This window comes from Schistocerca piceifrons, chromosome 10 (genome assembly GCF_021461385.2).
Source record: "Schistocerca piceifrons isolate TAMUIC-IGC-003096 chromosome 10, iqSchPice1.1, whole genome shotgun sequence".
NCBI lineage: Eukaryota > Metazoa > Arthropoda > Insecta > Orthoptera > Acrididae > Schistocerca > Schistocerca piceifrons.
Window position 1 is genome coordinate 95,484,000 of NC_060147.1, and position 19,694 is coordinate 95,503,693.

A 19,694-nucleotide genomic window follows, 5' to 3' on the forward strand; every position below is an offset into this window, starting at 1 on the left:
AGTGTAGAATTCCTTCCCAACTTGGAGAGACAGTTTTCATGTTACCTTATTCTGCGAAAAAAAGTTGCAACGTGATGAATGTAAAAATGAGGAACGCTATTAGGAAATGTTTCGGGGTGGGGGGAGAGTGGGTTTACACGTGGGTCTTATGATCATCTGCCCCCTCCTCCACCTGTACCCTCACCCGCAAACCGGTTGGGTCCGCGCCCTGGAGTGTCATCTCTTTCCTTGTATTCCTCTAGTAAGTGGAAACAGTCGGCTGGTTTGGTATATCGCGTCTCTATGCTCAAATCATCTAAAGCTCTAACAGTCGACTGTCTCGTGATGTGCTTAAGAAGCAAGAGACCGGTCTGTGCAGTAGTATGGTATACGAGGCCACGAGGAACATCTACAGGATTTGAATAAAAATAATAAACACGTGAGAAATGCATATGCTAACCAAGACTGCCTGGTACGCTGTTCTATTTGACAACGACCAGCAACTGTGCAATGTTCTCAATACGTCGCAAGCGTCAGACGTGGTCAAAACAGTGTTCTGTGTAGCTGTGAGTGCACTATTTTGGGGCTGTGTGCATTCGACTGTTCGCAAAGTATCGGTGTTCGTACGGTGGCTGCTTCCGTTACCAAGATATCCGAACTGATTGGTGTTCCAAGAGGCACCGTATCGAAGATTTATATCGTATGGCCGGCCGGAGTGGCCGTGCGGTTCTAGGCGCTGCAGTCTGGAGCCGAGCGACCGCTGCGGTCGCAGGTTCGAATCCTGCCTCGGCCATGGATGTGTGTGATGTCCTTAGGTTAGTTAGGTTTAATTAGTTCTAAGTTCTCGGAGACTGATGACCTCAGAAGTTAAGTCGCATAGTGCTCAGAGCCATTTGGACCATTTTATATCGTATGCACGGAAAGCGGAAACACATCCTCTCTATATCACAACGCGGACGAGAGAGTGGTTGTCACTGATCGTGCCAGACAGTCATTGAATAGGATTGTGACGAATAATAAGAGGACGACAACTACAAAACTGACTGCAGAAGTGAATGTCGTACTCGCGGACCCTGCCAGCACAAAAACATAGCGAAGGGAGCTCCGGAAACAGGAAATTGCAGTGCAATTCCAAAACCACTCATCAGCGGTGCAAATGCCCATAACAGGAAAACGTGCTGCCGCGGCCACAAAACCTGGGCTGTAGAACAATGGAAGAAAGTCGTTAGGTCGGACGAGTCTTGTTTCGCACTGTTTCCAATTTCTGGTGCCAAGATTGAAACATGACGCCGGTTCGGTGATGATTTGGGCAGTCATATCGTAGTATTGGACTTGGGGTGGCGTCTTTGACTCAGAATCAAAACGTCTTCGGTCCCGGGTCCGAATCCCGCCGGTGCTTAAACTTTGATAAATAATCAGCATTGGCGGCCGAAGACTTCCGGCATAAGAAGTCAGCCTCATTCTGCCAACGGCCTTGTCAAAGAGGGCGGAGGAGCGGATAGAGGTCCAGGGCACTGCCTTGTCCTTTGGGTGCGTAACTGCCCCTAAAGGCGGAAATCGACAAAGATCAACGGCATGAGAATGCAGAAGGCAATGGAAACCACTGCAGTAAAGACACGTAACGTGTATTCACAGGACGGTCTGTAATTGAAGAAGTGTCATGATGATCTCTCCTTTAGCAAAAGATTTCGGTATAGTCCCCCATTCGGATCTCCGGGAGGCGACTGCCAAGGGGGAAGTTACCATGAGAAAAAGACTGAATAATCAACGAAATAACAACATTCTACTAGTCGGAGATTCGAATGTAAGAAGCTTGAACGTGGTAGGGAAACTAGAAAATTTGAAAAGGGAAATGCAAAGGCTCTCAATCTAGGTATAGTAGGGGTCAGTAAAGTGAAATGGAAAGAAGGATTCCTGGCCAGATGAGTATAGGGTAATATCAACAGCACCAGAAATTGGTATAAGCCGCGGGGAGTGGCCGCGCGGTTTGAGGCGTAATGTCACAGATTGTGCGGCCCCTCCCGCCGAGGTTCGAGTCCTGCCTCGGGCATGGCTGTCTGTGTGTTGTTCTTAGCATAAGTTGGTTTAAGTACTGTGTAAGTCTAGGGACCGATGACATTAGCAGTGTGGTCCCTTAGTAATTCTTACACATTTGAACATTTTTGAGAAAATGGTATGACGGGAGTAGGATTCGTTATGAATAGGAAGGTATGGCAGAGAGTGTGTCACTGTGAACAGTTCAGTGATAGGGTTATTCTTTATCAGAATCGACAGTAAACCAACACCGACAACGATAGTTCAGGTATACATGCCGACGTCGCAAGCTGAAGATCAAGAGATAGAGGAAGTGTATGAGAATATTGAAAGGGTAATACAGTATCTAACGGGAGATTAAAATCTAATAGTCATGGGGGACTGGAATGTAGTTGTAGGGGAAGGAATAGAAGGAAAGGTTACAGGAGAATATGGGCTTGGTACAATGAGTGCGAGAGAGGATAAACATTGAGTTCTGTAATAAACTTCAGCTAGTAATAGCGAATACTCTGTTCAGGAATCACAAGAGGAGGTGGTATACTTGGACAAGGCCGAGTGATACGGGAAGATTTCAGTTGGATTATATCATGGTCAGACAGAGATTCCCAAATCAGATACTGGATTGTAAGGCGTACCGAGGAGCAACATAGACTCAGATCACAAGACAGTAGTGATGAAGAATAGGCTGAAGTTTAAGACATTAGTCAGGAAGACTCAATACGCAAAGAAGTGGGATACGGAAGTACTAGGGAATGGCGAGAAACGATTGAAGTTCTCTAAGGCTATAGATATGGCAGTAACGAATAGCTCAGGAGGCAGTACAGTTGAAGAAGAATGGACATCCCCAAAACTGGCGATAACAGAAGATGGGAAGGAAAACACAGGTACAAAGAAGGTAACTGCGAAAAAACCATGGGTAACAGAAGATGTACTTCAATTGATCGATGAAAGAAGAAAGTACAAACATGTTCCGGGAAAATCAGGAATACAGAAATACAAGTCGCTGAGGAATGAAATGAATGGGAAGTGCAGGGAAGGTAAAACGAAATGGCTGCATGAAAAATGTGAAGAAATCGAAAACGAAATGATTGTCAGTAGGACTGACTCAGCATACAGGAAAGTCAAAACAACCTTCCGTGACATTTACAGCAAGAGTGATAACATTAAGAGTGCAACGGGAATTCCACTGTCAAATGCAGACGAGAGAGCGGATAGATGGAAAAAATACATTCCAAGCCTGCATGAGTATAATTTGTCTGATGTGATAGAAGAAGAAACAGGAGTCGATGTAGAAGAGATCTAGTTTAGCGGGATACAACCCGTCGGCTTTGACCAATGACGTCAGAACTGGCCAGAGAGCATGTATTACAAAGATGAAAGAGCTGAGAAGAATGTTCGGAAACAAAGTAAGGCAAGAGAGAAAAACTGTACTTCACATATATAAGGGCCAGTAGTATTTTCACGTTAACGATATCGCGTGTTTGTATCTTAGTATTTCTCCGCAAAATACAATGGAAAGAAATGAATGAAATATATTACTAGCAAAGAATACATCACGTTACATGTATGTCAGTTCTATCTCGAAACTCTTTCGAACTGTATTGCTTTAAGTGCAGTACGGGATACAAGTTCAGCGTACGTCGATTTCTTCGTTTTCACTAGCAGTACTGTCCTGTTCTTCACTTGAACGATGTATCCTCCGCTTCAGTAAACCCTAAATGGAACACGGGATACAAATTGTAGATGTGTTGTTTATTTCGTCTCCGCTATTACTAACAGTCTTTTGTTACGTACATATCAGTATTACTGAGACAGGAGGACCTACGTATGTAATACGTAATATGTATACCAGACTTCCGTTGGCCTCTACATGTGTACACTGGTAACGAAAAGATGGAAATGGACGTATGTTACATTTGCAACCTGTACCTCAATTGAACTACACGAAGACAAGAAAACGACACATGTACAATTTGTATCCCGTACTTCACTGTGGGGTACAGTTTTCTTGTTGCCTTGGACGCTAGTAGTATCCCATTCGTTACTTGAGCCATATAGCTATACGCAACATTTGTATCTTGCTCGTCAATTGACATATATAGTGTCAGTGTAAAGGCGGAGTGAAGGACGGGATGCAAATTTTAGTTGTGTCGTCAGTGTAAATGGGAAGTGAAGGACGGGATACAAATTTTAGTTGTGTCGGGGGTTTTGCCTGTAATATAGCAAGTACACATTCGAAAATGTCGTACTGATACTAGTGCTGGGAAACGAAAGAAGATCGACAGCTGAGAAATTTCTATTACGTTCTTCACAACACGAAAATACACATATTGGTGGAATAAAACAGTGAAATATGTCAAAACAGTGAAATGCAGTGAAAGAAGCAAATGGAAAAGTGAACTTACCACACGGAAATATCGAGGAATAACCGAAGCTCGCCTAGACAGACAGTAACGAAAATTACAGACCCACAAACAGACAAATCCATTCCTATAATGAAAAGAAGACACTAAACATTGTTCTACAATAACAAACTAACACTCCAAGTTACCTCAATATCATTACGAATAATTATTTTAATGTACAATGATAGCGCTTATCCGGAGCACAGAACTGTTTTATTTATTATCTATGCCTCGAAGTGAAGACATTACTATCTATGACTAATGTATGACGTCATTGGTCAAAGCCGACGGGTTGTATCCCCTGCTTCATTAGACCCGGGGACCCGGTATTCGAATCAGAATTTATACAAGAGCTTTGGTAGACTTAAGATCAAATAAGGCAGAAAGGAACATATTTAGTAGCACTATTTTATCTGCGGATAACCAGGTTTTCCTAGTTTACAGGAGAAAGCGATTTACAAGGAAATGTGTTTACAGTGAATACTCTTCCACTAACTTATCGAATGGGTATATCTGTAAACAAAACAAAAGTAATGGGAACAGAAGAGAAATCTAAAAGAAGAGCCAAAATAGTGATAATAAAATAATGGATCGGATAAATTCGTTTAAGTAACTCGGGACAGAGAGACCAATATACAAAACAAATTCAAGTGTTTTTATATCGTGTTGGGTAATCCTGCTCTTATGCTTGGTAGTGACATCTGGATCCCAAGAAAAGGAGATGAACGAAGTATTGAAGCAGCCGAGATGAGGTTTGTGTCGTCATTTCTTGGATTAACGCAAGAGACTGAGTGCGGAATGAAGACATAAATACAGCTCTGGACGTAGAAACAACGCTGGCAGAACAGATTAGGCACAACCACAAATGTGGTATGGTACCACCTCATCAAAAGGATGCTTCCTGAGCGCCTGCCGTGGCAAGCATTACATTTCACCCAGACTGGAAAACGGGATATAGGGCGACCAATGATGAGGTATAAACGACGGTTTTCTTAAACTCCTTTGACTCCCGAACGGAACGCCACGGAAACACCACGGAAATAGAAGACAAAGAAGAAAATTTTGTTATAATCTACTCATTAAGAGGGACAGCGTGACAATAATCGAACTATATGCAAAAAAACGTAAATTAGTTACAAACGACGGCGTGGACAGATTTTATTCAACGTGTAAACGCCGCTAGAGATATTTGGATTAAGGTTGTGACATGTTCGATATTCCTGCCATCATTGACGGTGATGTGGCACAAACGAATAGCGAATGTGTCGAAACTCTCGAAACATCGATGCTGTCGACGACCTCCTGAATAGCTGTTCTCAGCGCAGCAGTGGTTTAGGGGTTATTGCCGTATACCTTTTCTTTAATACAGCCCCATGAAAACGTGTCGCATGTGTTCAGATCCGGAGAATATGGCGGCCAATTGAGGCCGATGCCAGTGGCCTCTGGGTACCCCAGAGCCAGCATGCGGTCCCCAAAGTGCTCCTCCAGGACATCAAACACACTCCTGCTTCGATGGGGTCGGGCTCCGTCTTGCATGAACCATATCTTGTCGAAATCAGGGCCACTTTGGATAATACGGGTAAAATCATCTTCCAAAACCTTCACGTACCGTTCGGTAGTCGTTGTGCCATCGAGGAATATCGCACTGATTACTTTGTAACTGGACTTTGCACACCACAGTCAGCCGTTGAGAGTGAAGAGACTTGTCAGTCGCGCAATGCTGATTCTCAGTCTCCAAAATGCGCCCGTTTTGCTTACTGATGAACCCATCCAAAAGAATGTGGACTTCGTCGCTAAACCAAACCATACAGCGCATACTAATTCCCATCACGGACCGCCGCCAACCGTACAGTTTGAACGTCCTAACGCAAACCGTTCAGAAGTTATGACGATTTTGTTTCACATAGTTCAACAACTGCCGTCCTCTATAATCTTATGTTAAATGCTTAACACAATAAGACAAGAAGTAACATTATAAACTGTGAGTTTTTCTTGAGGAAGAGTAACTGACAGCGCGCAAATTACCCAGACTTCATTCACCCAGTATACAGGGTGAGTCATCTAACATTGCCGCTGGATATATTTCGTAAACCACATCAAATACTGACGAATCGATTCCACAGACCGAACGTGAGGAGAGGGGCTAGTGTAACTGGTTAATACAAACCATACAAAAGTGCACGGAAGTATGTTTTTTAACACAAACCTACGTTTTTTTAAATGGACCCCATTAGTTTTGTTAGCACACCTGAACATATAAACAAATACGTAATCAGTTCCGTTTGTTGCATTGTAAAATGTTAATTACATCCTGAGATATTGTAACCTAAAGTTGACGCTGGAGGACCACTCCTCCGCTGTTCGATCGTGTGTATCGGAGAGCACTGCAACATACATCGCGTTTCTACAGAATGATCTGCCAACGTTGCTCGAAAATGTCCCACTGGAAACGCGTCGACGTATGTGGTATCAGCATGATGGTGCACCTGCACATTCCGCAATTAACACTAGGCTGACCCTTGACAGGATGTTCGACGGGCGTTTCATAGGACGTGGAGGACGCATAAATTGGCCAGCCCGTTCTCCTGATCTTACACCTCTGGACTTCTTTCTGTGGGGTACGTTAAAGGAGAGATGTGTACCTTGACGTGCCTACAACCCCAGAGGATATGAAACAACGTATTGTGGCAGCCTGCGGCGACATTACACCAGATGTACTTCGGCGTGTACGACATTCATTAGGCCAGAGATTGTAAATGATGGCCACCACATTGAACATCTATTGGCCTGACATGTCGGGACACACTCTATTCCACTCTGTAATTGAAAACGGAAACCACGTGTGTACGTGTACCTCACCCCTCATGGTAATGTACATGTGCGTCAGTGAAAAAGACCAATAAAAAGGTGTTAGCATGTGACGTAATGTGCTGTTCCAGTCTCTTCTGTACCTAAGGTCCATCACCGTTCCCTTTGGATCCCTGCGTGATTCGGTGCTCTCCGATACACACGATCGAACAGCGGAGGAGTGGTACTCAAGCGTCAACTTTAGGTTACAATATCTCCGGATGTAATTAACATTTTACAATGCAACAAACGGTACTGATTACGTATTTGTTTATACATTCAGATGTGCTAACAGAACTAACGGGGTTCCATTTAAAAAAAAGTAGGTTTGTGTTAAAAAACATACTTCCGTGCATTTTTGTATGGTTTGTATTAACCAATTACACTAGCCCCCCTCCTCACGTTCGGTCTGTGGAATCGGTTCGTCAGTATTTGATGAGGCTTACGAAATATATCCAGCGGAAACGTTAGGTGACTCACCCTGTATAAGAGTGAGAGCACATAACGACTTCCAACAACTCTTACACATAATTTCAAGCGTTTGCGAAATTTGTTCTCGTCAACATAACCCAGAAAATGGTGAAAGGGAAAATGTTTATCAGTTAGTACATTATAGGTGTTCCTGCAGTAAAACTGCCGCTTCAGGCGCGACGTTTTAACTTTTTACTTCTTTAGTACAAATTGTTTGCGCAAAACACTTTGCATACGGTATCCACAAACAATGCTGAACGTACCTGCAAAATAATGCCATTGTATAACACATTATATTCTATAGGAGATATGACGTTAGAATCATTCAGATCCGTGAAAAACTAGCTTCTACAGTCAGAATCTGCGCATATGTTTTGAGACAAATACCCAGACTATGTTCATTCAGTATTTCAGGAGAACAACACTTCTTGACTTGCAACGAACTTATTCCAAATCTTTACGAAACGTTTTCTCGCTGACACCCTCCCTCATAATGAAAGAAGAAAAGTTTATCGATTGCTACATTTTCGCTGCTCATGCAGCAAAAACTTCAGCATCAGGTATGACGATTCAGTTTATTACTTTTTTACTACTAACTCTATTCATAACACATTTTTCAGACATTACCCACATGTTATTGTTGTGGTCTTCAGTCCAGAGACTGGTTTGATGCAGCTCTCCATGCTACTCTATCCTGTGCAAGCTTCTTCATCTCCCAGACTTACTGCAACCTACATCCTTCTGAATCTGCTTAGTGTATTCATCCCTTGCTCTCCCTCTACAATTTTTACCCTCCACGCTGCCCTCCAATACTAAATTGGTGATCCCTTGATGCCTCAGAACGTGTCCTACCAACCGATCACTTCCCCTTATAGTCAAGTTGTGCCACAAACTCCTCTTCTCCCCAATTCTTTTCAATACCTCCTCATTAGTTATGTGATCTACCCATCTAATCTTCAGCATTCTTCTATAACACCACATTTCGAAAGCTTCTATTCTCTTCTTGTCCAAACTATTTATCGTCCACGTTTCACTTCCATACATGGTTACACTCCATACAAATACTTTCAGGAACGACTTCCTGACACTTAAATCTATACCCGATGTTAAGAAATTTCTCTTTTTTCAGAAACGCTTTCCTTGCCATTGCCAGTCTACATATTACATCCGCTCTACTTCAACCATCATCAGTTATTTTGCTCTCCAAATAGCAGAACTCTTTTACTACTTTAAGCGTCTCATTTCCTAATCTAATTCCCTCAGCATCACCCGACTTTATTCGACTACATTCCATTATCCTTGCTTTGCTTTTGTTGATGTTCATCTTATATCCTCCTTTCAAGACACTGTCCATTCCGTTCAACTGCTCTTCCAGGTCCTTTGCTTTCTCTGACAGAATTACAATGGATTTTAATTCCTACTCCGAATTTTTCTTTTCTTTCCTTTACTGCTTGCTCAACATACAGATTGAATAACATCGGTGATAGGCTACAAACCTGTCTCGCTCCCTTCCCAACCACTGCTTCCTTTTCATGCCCCTCGACTCATAGCTGCCATCTGTTTTCTGAGGACACTCCTTTAGAAGGTCGCTGCAGTTCTGCTCTGGCTCCTGCAGAGCCCGTGACGCGGTTTTCGCAGGCGGCCTGACTTCGCACGTCTGCAACTCTCCGTCCTGGCAATGCGAGACGGCTGCCGCTCGAGAGATTCTCATCTCTGGCCTCCTGACCGCGGCGTCTGCCAGGCTCTCCAGTCCAAGGTCGCTTTTCTCCTGAAAATGTCTCCCGAGGCAGAAACGCCTTCTCTCATTCCTAAGCGTACGTCTTGTACATTTCAGCGTGGAGCAATAAACCCTTTACTGGTTACTGATGCAATTCTGTGAGAGACGTCAGAGGATTTGGAGGATAGGTTGAATGGAATGGTTGTTGTTGTTGTTGTTGTTGTGGTATTCACTCAGAAGACTGGTTTGATGGACCACACCACGATAGTCTATCCTGTGCAAGGCTATTCATATCTCTGAATAACTACCGCAACCTACATCCTTTTCAACCTCCTTAATGTATTCAAGCCTTGTTCTTCCTCTATAATTTTCACCCTCCACTTGATGAAGGAAGGAAAGGAAGATTGGGTATGGACTTGGAGGATAGGTTGAATGGAATGGTGGTGGTTGTTGTTGTTTTTGTGGTGGTGGTGGTGGCATTCACTCAGAAGACTGGTTTGATCACCCTCACCACGATAGTCTATCCTGGGCAAGGCTCTTCATATCTCTGAACAACTACTGCAACCTACATCCATTTCAACCTCCTTAATGTATTCAAGCCTTGTTCTTCCTCTATAATTTTCACCCTCCACTTGATGAAGGAATGAAAGGGGAATTGGGTATGGACTTGGAGGATAGGTTGAATGGAATGGTGGTGGTTGTTGTTGTTTTTGTGGTGGTGGTGGTGGCATTCACTCAGAAGACTGGTTTGATCACCCTCACCACGATAGTCTATCCTGGGCAAGGCTCTTCATATCTCTGAACAACTACTGCAACCTACATCCATTTCAACCTCCTTAATGTATTCGAGCCTTGTTCTTCCTGTATAATTTTTACCCTCCACTTGATGAAGGAAGGAAAGGAAGATTGGGTATGGACTTGGAGGATAGGTTGAATGGAATGGTGGTTGTTGTTGTTGTGGTATTCACTCAGAAGACTGGTTTGATGGACCTCACCACTATAGTCTATCCTAGGCAAGGCTGTTCATATCTCTGAACAACTACTGCAACCTACATCCATTTCAACCTCCTTAATGTATTCAAGCCTCGTTCTTCCTCTAAAATTTTTACCCTCCACTTGATGAGGGAAGGAAAGGAAGATTGGGTATGGACTTGGAGGATAGGTTGAATGGAATTGTGATTGTTGTTGTGGTTGTAGTATTCACTCAGAAGACTGGTTTGATGGACCTCACCACTATAGTCTATCCTGCGCATGCTTCTTCATATCTCTGAATAACTACTGCAACTTATATCCATTTCAACCTCCTTAATGTATTCAAGCCTTGTTCTTCCTCTATAATTTTCACCCTCCACTTTATGAAGGAAGGAAAGGAAGTTTGGGTATATCTCGTCGACGTCGATATCGCTAGAGACGAACCACAAGCTCGTATTGTGTCAAGAGTGGGAAAGGGAATCGGCCGCGCCCTTTCAAAGGAACCATCCCGGCATTTGCGTGGAGAGATTTAGGGAAATATTGGGAAACATAATTGTGGATGGCCGGAAGAGAGTCTGAGCCATCGTCCTCCCGAATGCGATGCGAGTCCATTGTAGTGACTACTGCGCTACCTCTCTCAGTCTTGTCAACAGATCTCTGCTTTTAGTCAACTTACGCCATGACTTTCTTTTCCCCCAATTTGATTCAGTAAGTCCTCATTAGTTATTCGCTTTACACATATCATCCTCAACATTCTACTACAGAAACTTTCTTATGTGAACCGCTTATGGTCCACGTTTCACTTCCGTTCAAGGCTACACTACATACAAATACCTTCAGAAAAGACTTCCTTGCACTTAAATCTATATTCGACTTCAACAAATTCCTCCTTTTCAGAAATGCTTTTCTTGCTATTATCAGCCTGCAGTTTATATCCTCTCTACTTCGGAAATCATCAGTTACTTTACTGCCCAAATACGATGAGCGTTCCCTGTGGCCGTGCGGTTCTAGGCGCTTCAGTCTGGAACCGCGTGACCGCTACGGTCGCAGGTTCGAATCCTGCCTCGGGCATGGATGTGTGTGGTGTCCTTAGGTTAGTTAGGTTTAAGTAGTTCTAAGTCTAGGGGACTGATGACCTCAGATGTTAAGTCCCATAGTGCTCAGAGCAATTTGAACCTTTTTGTTTGAGAGTTTGTTTTGTTTTAGGGTGCAAAAAACAACTAAGGTGACACGCGCCCATGGCAGAACCGTAGAATACCAAGACAGATAAGGAATTAAAGGAGAAAAATGGTTAAAATGACTCTGTGCACTATGGGACTTAACATCTGAGGTGATCAGTCCCCTAGAACGTTTAACTACTTAAACGTAACTAACCTAAGGACATCACACATATCCATGCCCGTAGCAGCAGCGCGGGTCCGGACTGAAGCGCCTAGAACTGCTGGAGGGGAAGCGCCGTTCTAAACTGAAGCCTATGCTCACATTTTTTTTGTAAATATTAAGTGGGGCCCCTCCACATCCACACTTGCATAGTGACAATCCAGAATGACCTGCTATCTCCTTTGCTTTGATTAGTACATAAAAAGAGTTCCGGTGAAAATGCAGCAAGGCAGCAATTTATTTTCGCTTGACTTATTAACCCTTTGTAACTTCCAGGGAATCGCCATGAGTGGCGAATTTTGAGTGAAACCTACAATTTCTTCTTGCAATGTTTTTATTTTTTATTTTTTTATTTTTTATTTTATTTATTCATTTTTTTTTCAAACGGTACGGAGGTTTCTCAATGTTACCTCATTCACATGTTGTGCAGACGCAGTTCCGAGAGAATTCTGAAACAGGTCGTGGTCCCCGAAACTCTTCTGTTCCAGAGGCGTTGCTCCACCATTGAGTTTTGACGGTAATATCTCTCTCAGACGTCCGACCCGACGGTCGGTAAGACGCATCGAAAAGCAACGCCTCTTAAGATGTCCAACTCAGTTCTGGACGAAATGCTAGGAACAGAAGTGTTTCGTGAACCATGACCTTATACCCCGAAAGGTTCACCAACAGCAGTGTCTTCCGGTCGTGCAGGCCTTCATTCTGTCATCAGCGGGTTGTTGTTCATTAAGTCAGGAACTGACGAAACGTAAGGTCAATAGCTTATGAAAAAGCACAACGTCGGTACAAAAGTAAACGTGTAATGTCTCCACTTATGTTATTCCAAAGCCCACAGAATTTCCCGTTTCACCAGCTATCGATGGCCCTTAAAAATGACATTCATCCAACGAAAAAGCCTGTAGTTAGTGGAATAACACGGCTGATAATGAAGTTTTGCGTAAGCTACCATTTGCCAAAATCTCATTTCGATATCTCAAACCGCTTATGAAATATGAGGAAAGTTGGGGATTTATCGATGGTGCGCGGGATGGCAAATGAGTGTGCTACTTCATATCAATTCTCCCGAATTTGGTGACAAATAGAGGCATACATGCAAGTCTAAGGAAAACTTCAATATGTAAGCTAAATTTCACATGCAGCAACCGCTTACGTAGTATGCACCAAACGCAAAATCATACCGTCTCCTATTTTTCATTGCAAACTTTTTTTCGAATTTTGCGCAGTGTCTTGCTTAAATGGTTCAAATGGCTCTGAGCAGTATGGGACTTAACAGCTGTGGTCATCAGTCCCCTAGAACTTAGAACTACTTAAACCTAACTAACCTAAGGACATCACACACATCCATGCCCGAGGCAGGATTCGAACCTGCGACCGTAGCAGTCGCGCGGTTCCGGACTGCGCGCCTAGAACCGCGAGACTACCGCGGCCGGCTCTTGCTTAAATAAAAATATCAAAATAACTATGGGCACGCCATCATGAAGCTGTCATACGAGTGTAGGAACTTAAATAGTGGCAACTATTTATTCACAACCGATACAAAAGAGTTACATGTTCGCACCTGTTACTGTCCTTCAAAGTAGCCACCAGCGTTGTGTAGAACTCGTTGCCAGCGTTGTGGAAGGCGTAGTATACCTTTAGCAGAGCCTGTTCTGTTGATAGTGCGAATGGAGCAGTCTACTGCCTGTCGAATCTCTGGAACAGTTCTGAAGCGAATGCCACGAAGTGGTTGCTTCATCTTCGGAATCAAATCAAAGTCCCAAGGACTTAAGTCAGGGGAGTATGGTGGATGGTACAGTACTTCCCAGTCCCATCGACCGAACAGAGCAGCCACAGCTTGCGCTGTATGCGCCCGCGCATTGTCGTGCAAAATGATGGGTGGGTTGCGCAGAAAGTGCCGCCGCTTCTTTCGCAAAGCAACGTAATGCATTAGATTAACAGAATGGTTCAAATGGCTCTGAGCACTATGGGACTTAACTTCTGAGGTCACCAGTCCCCTAGAACTTAGAACTACTTAAACCTAACTAACCTAAGGACATCACACACATCCATGCCCGAGGCAGGATTCGAACCTGCGACCGTAGCGGTCGCGAGGTTCCAGACTGTAGCGCCAAGAATCGCTCGGCCACCCCGGGCAGCATTAGGATAACACCATCACAGTCGTACACGAGAATCACCATAACTGTCACCATACTGGGGCTCTGACGCACTTTCGACTTCCGCGGCGACCCATACTGACGCCATTGGTTGGATTGGCGTTTCAGTTTTGGGTCGTACGCTGTGGCCCATGTCTCATCCCGTGTTACGATACGGCGTAATAAAGCTTCTCCTTGGCGCTCATAGCGATCCAAGTGCGTCTGAGCAGCGTCGTAACGCATCCATTTCTGCATTTCCGTTAAGTGACGTTGCATCGTGATGCAATTTTTCGTTTTTCGCATGCCTAGGCGTTCCTTCAGGATGCGAAGCACAGTCGTATTCACTAATCCGATTTCGTGGGTAAGCTCACGAATCGTATGGTGTCGATCACTGTCCACTAACGCGGCATCAGCATGCACTTCTTCTTCAGAGACGCTAGGACGGCCTGCCCTACGCATGTGTGCCTCAGTTTGCCGACCTTCTTTGAAGGCTTTTACTCAACGTCTACTGCCTGTCGAATCTCTGGAACAGCTCTGAAGGGAGTGCCACGAAGTGCTTCCTTCATCTTCGGAATCAAATCGATGTCACCATCACCTGCGACCAGCTTTGCGAAAGAAGCGGCGACAATTTTTGCGCAACCCACCCATCATTTTGCACGACAATGCGCGGGCGCATACAGAGCAAGCTGTGGCTGCTGTGTTCGGTCGATGGGACTTAAGTCCTTGTGACTTTAATTTGATCCCGAAGATAAGGAACCACTTCGTTGCATTCGCTTCAGAACTGTTCCAGAGATTCAACGAGCAGTAGACCGCTCCATTCGCACCATCAACATAACAGGCTCTGCTAACGGTATACTACGTCTTCCACATCGCTGACAACTGGTTCTACACAACGCTGGTGACTACTTTGAAGGACAGTAACTGGTGCAAACCTGTAACTCTTCTGTATCGGTTGTGAATAAATAGTTGCCACTATTTAAGTTCCAACCCTCGTATTTCCAGACTAGGGTTAGTGGCGTTTCCAATACAAAGAATGTGTGGCGACGACAGCGGAAACTACCGAACTATGCGACCAAACCGCTTAGGTCATCAGTTCCCTAGACCTAGAACTACTTAAACCTACCTAAGGACATCACACACATCCATGCCCGAGGGTTAAAAATGTTCAAATGTGTGTGAAATCTTATGGGACTCAACTGCTAAGATCATCAGTCCCTAAGCTTACACATAACTTAACCTAAACTATCCTAAGGACAAACACGCACACCCATGCCTGAGGGAGGACTCAAACCTCCGCCGGGACCAGCCACACATTCCATGACTGCAGCGCCCTAGACCGCTCGGCGATCTTATTGTCTCAGGAATGGTGTACCAATGCTTATACAAAGTTTCTTTAAAGTCAGTACCGCCATTAGACTGTTTTTTATTTGCAGTGTTTCATTTACACTATCATGATTTCGGCTTTAAAGTGCCATTATCAAGTGTTTTAATGTTATACAGTGCCTAAGATGGCATACTGTCGTATTTAAAATACGGTATTAGACACATTGTCTAAAGGTCAGTACTTCTGGTAAAAGACTACTGCTTTGTTTACTCACTGAGTATACCATCTTGACTGAATGACAGTTGGCTAAGTGTAAGAAATATGTTATGACTGTGGCCCCACATTACGAAAAAATTATTATATATCTTATACAAAGAGTTTGTTGGTCGTTTCTGTCTGCACTCTCATTGAAATAGCGCGGATCACTTTTCCCATTTTCTACAATAACGCAAAATTTGAAAACAATACAAAAAAATAGTTCCAATGGCTCTCAGCACGATGGGACTTAACTTCTGAGGTCATCAGTCCCCTAGAACTTAGAACTGCTTAAACCTAACTAACCTAAGGTCATCACACACACCCATGCCCGAGGCAGGATTCGAACCTGCGACCGTAGTGGGCGCACGGTTCCAGACTGTAGCGCCTAGAACCGCTCGGCCACCACGGTCGGCACCAATACAAATTTAACGAATAAAAGTTAGTCCTTCTTTAAAAAAGGTTCATTTTAAAACGAAAACTTTTACAGTTGCTGTTATGACTAACTGATATTTCGGTTCCAGAATGAGATTATCACTCTGCAGCGAAGTGTGCGCTGATATGAGACTTCCTGGCAGATTAGAACTGTGTGCCGGACCGAGACTCGAACTCGGGACCTTTGCCTTTCGCGGGCAAGTGCTCTAACCAACTGAGCTACCCAAGCACGACTCACGCCCCGTCCTCACAGCTGTACTTCTGCCAGTACCTCGTCTCCTACCTTCCAAACTTCACAGAAGCTCTCCTAGAGCACTTGCCCGCGAAAGGCAAAGGTCCCGAGTTCGATTCTCGGTCCGGCACACAGTTTTAATCTGCGAGGAAGTTTCATATCAGCGAACACTCCGCTGCAGAGTGAAAATTTCATTCTGGAAACATCCCCCAGGCTGTGGCTAAGCCATGTCTCCGCAATATCCTTTCTTTCAGGAGTGCTAGTTCTGCAAGGTTCGCAGGAGAGCTTCTGTTAAGTTTGGAAGGTAGGAGTCGAGGTACTGGCTGAAGTAAAGCTGTGAGGACGGGGCGTGAGTCGTGCTTGTGTGGCTCAGTTGGTAGAGCACTTGCCCGCGAAAGGCAAAGGTCCCGAGTTCGATTCTCGGTCCGGCACACAGTTTTAATCTGCGAGGAAGTTTCATATCAGCGAACACTCCGCTGCAGAGTGAAAATTTCATTCTGGAAACATCCCCCAGGCTGTGGCTAAGCCATGTCTCCGCAATATCCTTTCTTTCAGGAGTGCTAGTTCTGCAAGGTTCGCAGGAGAGCTTCTGTTAAGTTTGGAAGGTAGGAGTCGAGGTACTGGCTGAAGTAAAGCTGTGAGGACGGGGCGTGAGTCGTGCTTGGGTAGCTCAGTTGGTAGAGCACTTGCCCGCGAAAGGCAAAGGTCCCGAGTTCGATTCTCGGTCCGGCACACAGTTTTAATCTGCGAGGAAGTTTCATATCAGCGAACACTCCGCTGCAGAGTGAAAATTTCATTCTGGAAACATCCCCCAGGCTGTGGCTAAGCCATGTCTCCGCAATATCCTTTCTTTCAGGAGTGCTAGTTCTGCAAGGTTCGCAGGAGAGCTTCTGTTAAGTTTGGAAGGTAGGAGTCGAGGTACTGGCTGAAGTAAAGCTGTGAGGACGGGGCGTGAGTCGTGCTTGTGTGGCTCAGTTGGTAGAGCACTTGCCCGCGAAAGGCAAAGGTCCCGAGTTCGATTCTCGGTCCGGCACACAGTTTTAATCTGCGAGGAAGTTTCATATCAGCGAACACTCCGCTGCAGAGTGAAAATTTCATTCTGGAAACATCCCCCAGGCTGTGGCTAAGCCATGTCTCCGCAATATCCTTTCTTTCAGGAGTGCTAGTTCTGCAAGGTTCGCAGGAGAGCTTCTGTTAAGTTTGGAAGGTAGGAGTCGAGGTACTGGCTGAAGTAAAGCTGTGAGGACGGGGCGTGAGTCGTGCTTGTGTGGCTCAGTTGGTAGAGCACTTGCCCGCGAAAGGCAAAGGTCCCGAGTTCGATTCTCGGTCCGGCACACAGTTTTAATCTGCGAGGAAGTTTCATATCAGCGAACACTCCGCTGCAGAGTGAAAATTTCATTCTGGAAACATCCCCCAGGCTGTGGCTAAGCCATGTCTCCGCAATATCCTTTCTTTCAGGAGTGCTAGTTCTGCAAGGTTCGCAGGAGAGCTTCTGTTAAGTTTGGAAGGTAGGAGTCGAGGTACTGGCTGAAGTAAAGCTGTGAGGACGGGGCGTGAGTCGTGCTTGGGTAGCTCAGTTGGTAGAGCACTTGCCCGCGAAAGGCAAAGGTCCCGAGTTCGATTCTCGTTCCGGCACACAGTTTTAATCTGCCAGGAAGTTTCATATCAGCGCACACTCCGCTGCAGAGCGAAAATTTCATTCTGGAAACATCCCCCAGGCTGTGGCTAAGCCATGTCTCCGCAATATCCTTTCTTTCAGGAGTGCTAGTTCTGCAAGGTTCGCAGGAGAGCTTCTGTTAAGTTTGGAAGGTAGGAGACGAGGTACTGGCAGAAGTAAAGCTTTGAGTACCGGGCGTGAGTCGCGCTTGGGTAGCTCAGTTGGTAGAGCACTTGCCCGCGAAAGGCAAAGGTCCCGACTTCGAGTCTCGGTCCGGCACACATTTTTAATCTGCCAGGAAGTTTCGATATTTCGGTTTTTTACCCGGTTATTAGTAAAAAATAAAGAAGACCTGTTGTAATCGAGACGAAACAGGTACCGAAAGATATCAGTTATTCGGAACCAAAATATCGGTATCGGTTTTAACTGGCCGGCTTTTCCCTGTCCCTGGCGAATAGTCGTTTTGACGTCAAAGTGAAAAAAAAATAAAAACAGAGTTCACTATGTAGCAAGTGGCACGGTCCGAGTGACCACATCGCGACACCGAGCCTCTCGTCCCTGAGAACAGGTGCGCGCGGTCTGCAGTTTTCACTGGCCGACCTCGCTAGCCGCCAGCGCCGCCCGGACTGTCTTTTGTTTTCACTGGCCATTGTTTGCGGCGACAGTGGCGGACCGCGACAGGTTGCCGTCACGCCGCGGTGGAGTTGCGGCCGGCTGCGAAGGAACGCCGGGGAAAGTGCCCTGCGGTCTCCTCGCGGCCTACACCGAGGTCAGCCGAGCGCCCCACACAGGGACTCCGTATTACTTTCCTCCGACCGCAAACTGGAGTACAGTGATGAGGAGGTGTGGGCACGGACCGGAAAGGTACACGCTCCAGACTCGTTAATGTGACCACCGCCTGTGTTCGACGTCAACGGCAGTAATCGCTCACAGACGAAGATGGCAGCACCAGCAGTGGAGGGTATGCAGCGTCTTCCCGTAACAGCGTGCAGAAATTTGAGGACATCGAGGATGCTCCACTGAACAATTTGAGGAGGGAACCTGGGGTCGGAGAAGCCAGCGTAAGGAGATAATAGGAATAAAATCACATTAGAGTGTACTTTTTTAATTACATCAGTTACAGTTAACTGCATATACCATCACTGCCAGAACTGACATACCACTTGTGCTGTATCTTACAAAATGTACTGAAACTGACATCCATCAACCTCATTGCAAGCGCGACATCGGCGAACAAGTTTCTTACGCACCCTAACAAATATCTATTGCGTGTTTCGAACTACATCATAGGCAGCTACAAAAGAATGTTCAGATATGTGTGAAATCTTATGGGACTTAACTGCTAAGGTCATCAGTCCCTAAGCTTACACACTACTTAACCTAAATTATCCTAAGGACAAACACACACACAGCCATCCATGCCCGACGGAGGACTCGAACCTCCACCGGGACCAGCCGCACAGTCCATGACCGCAGCGCCTTAGACACAGGCAGCTACAATTGTGACAATTTCATCTAGGACGGGTCTCATAGACAAGTGACTTAGATATCCCCATAGGAAAAAATCATGGGGGTTGACGTCAGGTGACCCCGCAGGCCATGGAATAGGATCTCCCCTTCCAATCCAGTGGGCAGGAAATACATCACTGAAATGGTTCCGGACATCCACACAGAAGTGAGGTGGCGCACCGCCCTGTTGTATCCACATCCTCTCACGAACAGCCTAATTCCTCGAATTTTCTCGACGTGGTCATTTCGTGGGCTGTATGTGAAAGGAAGTAATATGTTGCGCGATTCTTACAGGAAAATGTTCTCTCAAAATTTCAGTAGTAAACTCTCCGTGATGAAGGACGCCTC

The 19,694-nt window shown here is 45.2% G+C and overlaps 1 protein-coding gene and 1 non-coding gene across 2 annotated transcripts in view; both read left to right on the plus strand.

Moving 5' to 3' along the window:
* Window positions 1-19,694, plus strand: part of LOC124719073 (serine protease 33-like) — a 177,106-nt gene that overhangs the window by 40,230 nt on the left and 117,182 nt on the right. The window lies entirely within an intron of this gene.
* Trnas-cga lies at window positions 16,839-16,913 on the plus strand. The gene has a single exon. It is a non-coding gene; the product is annotated as a tRNA-Ser (tRNA).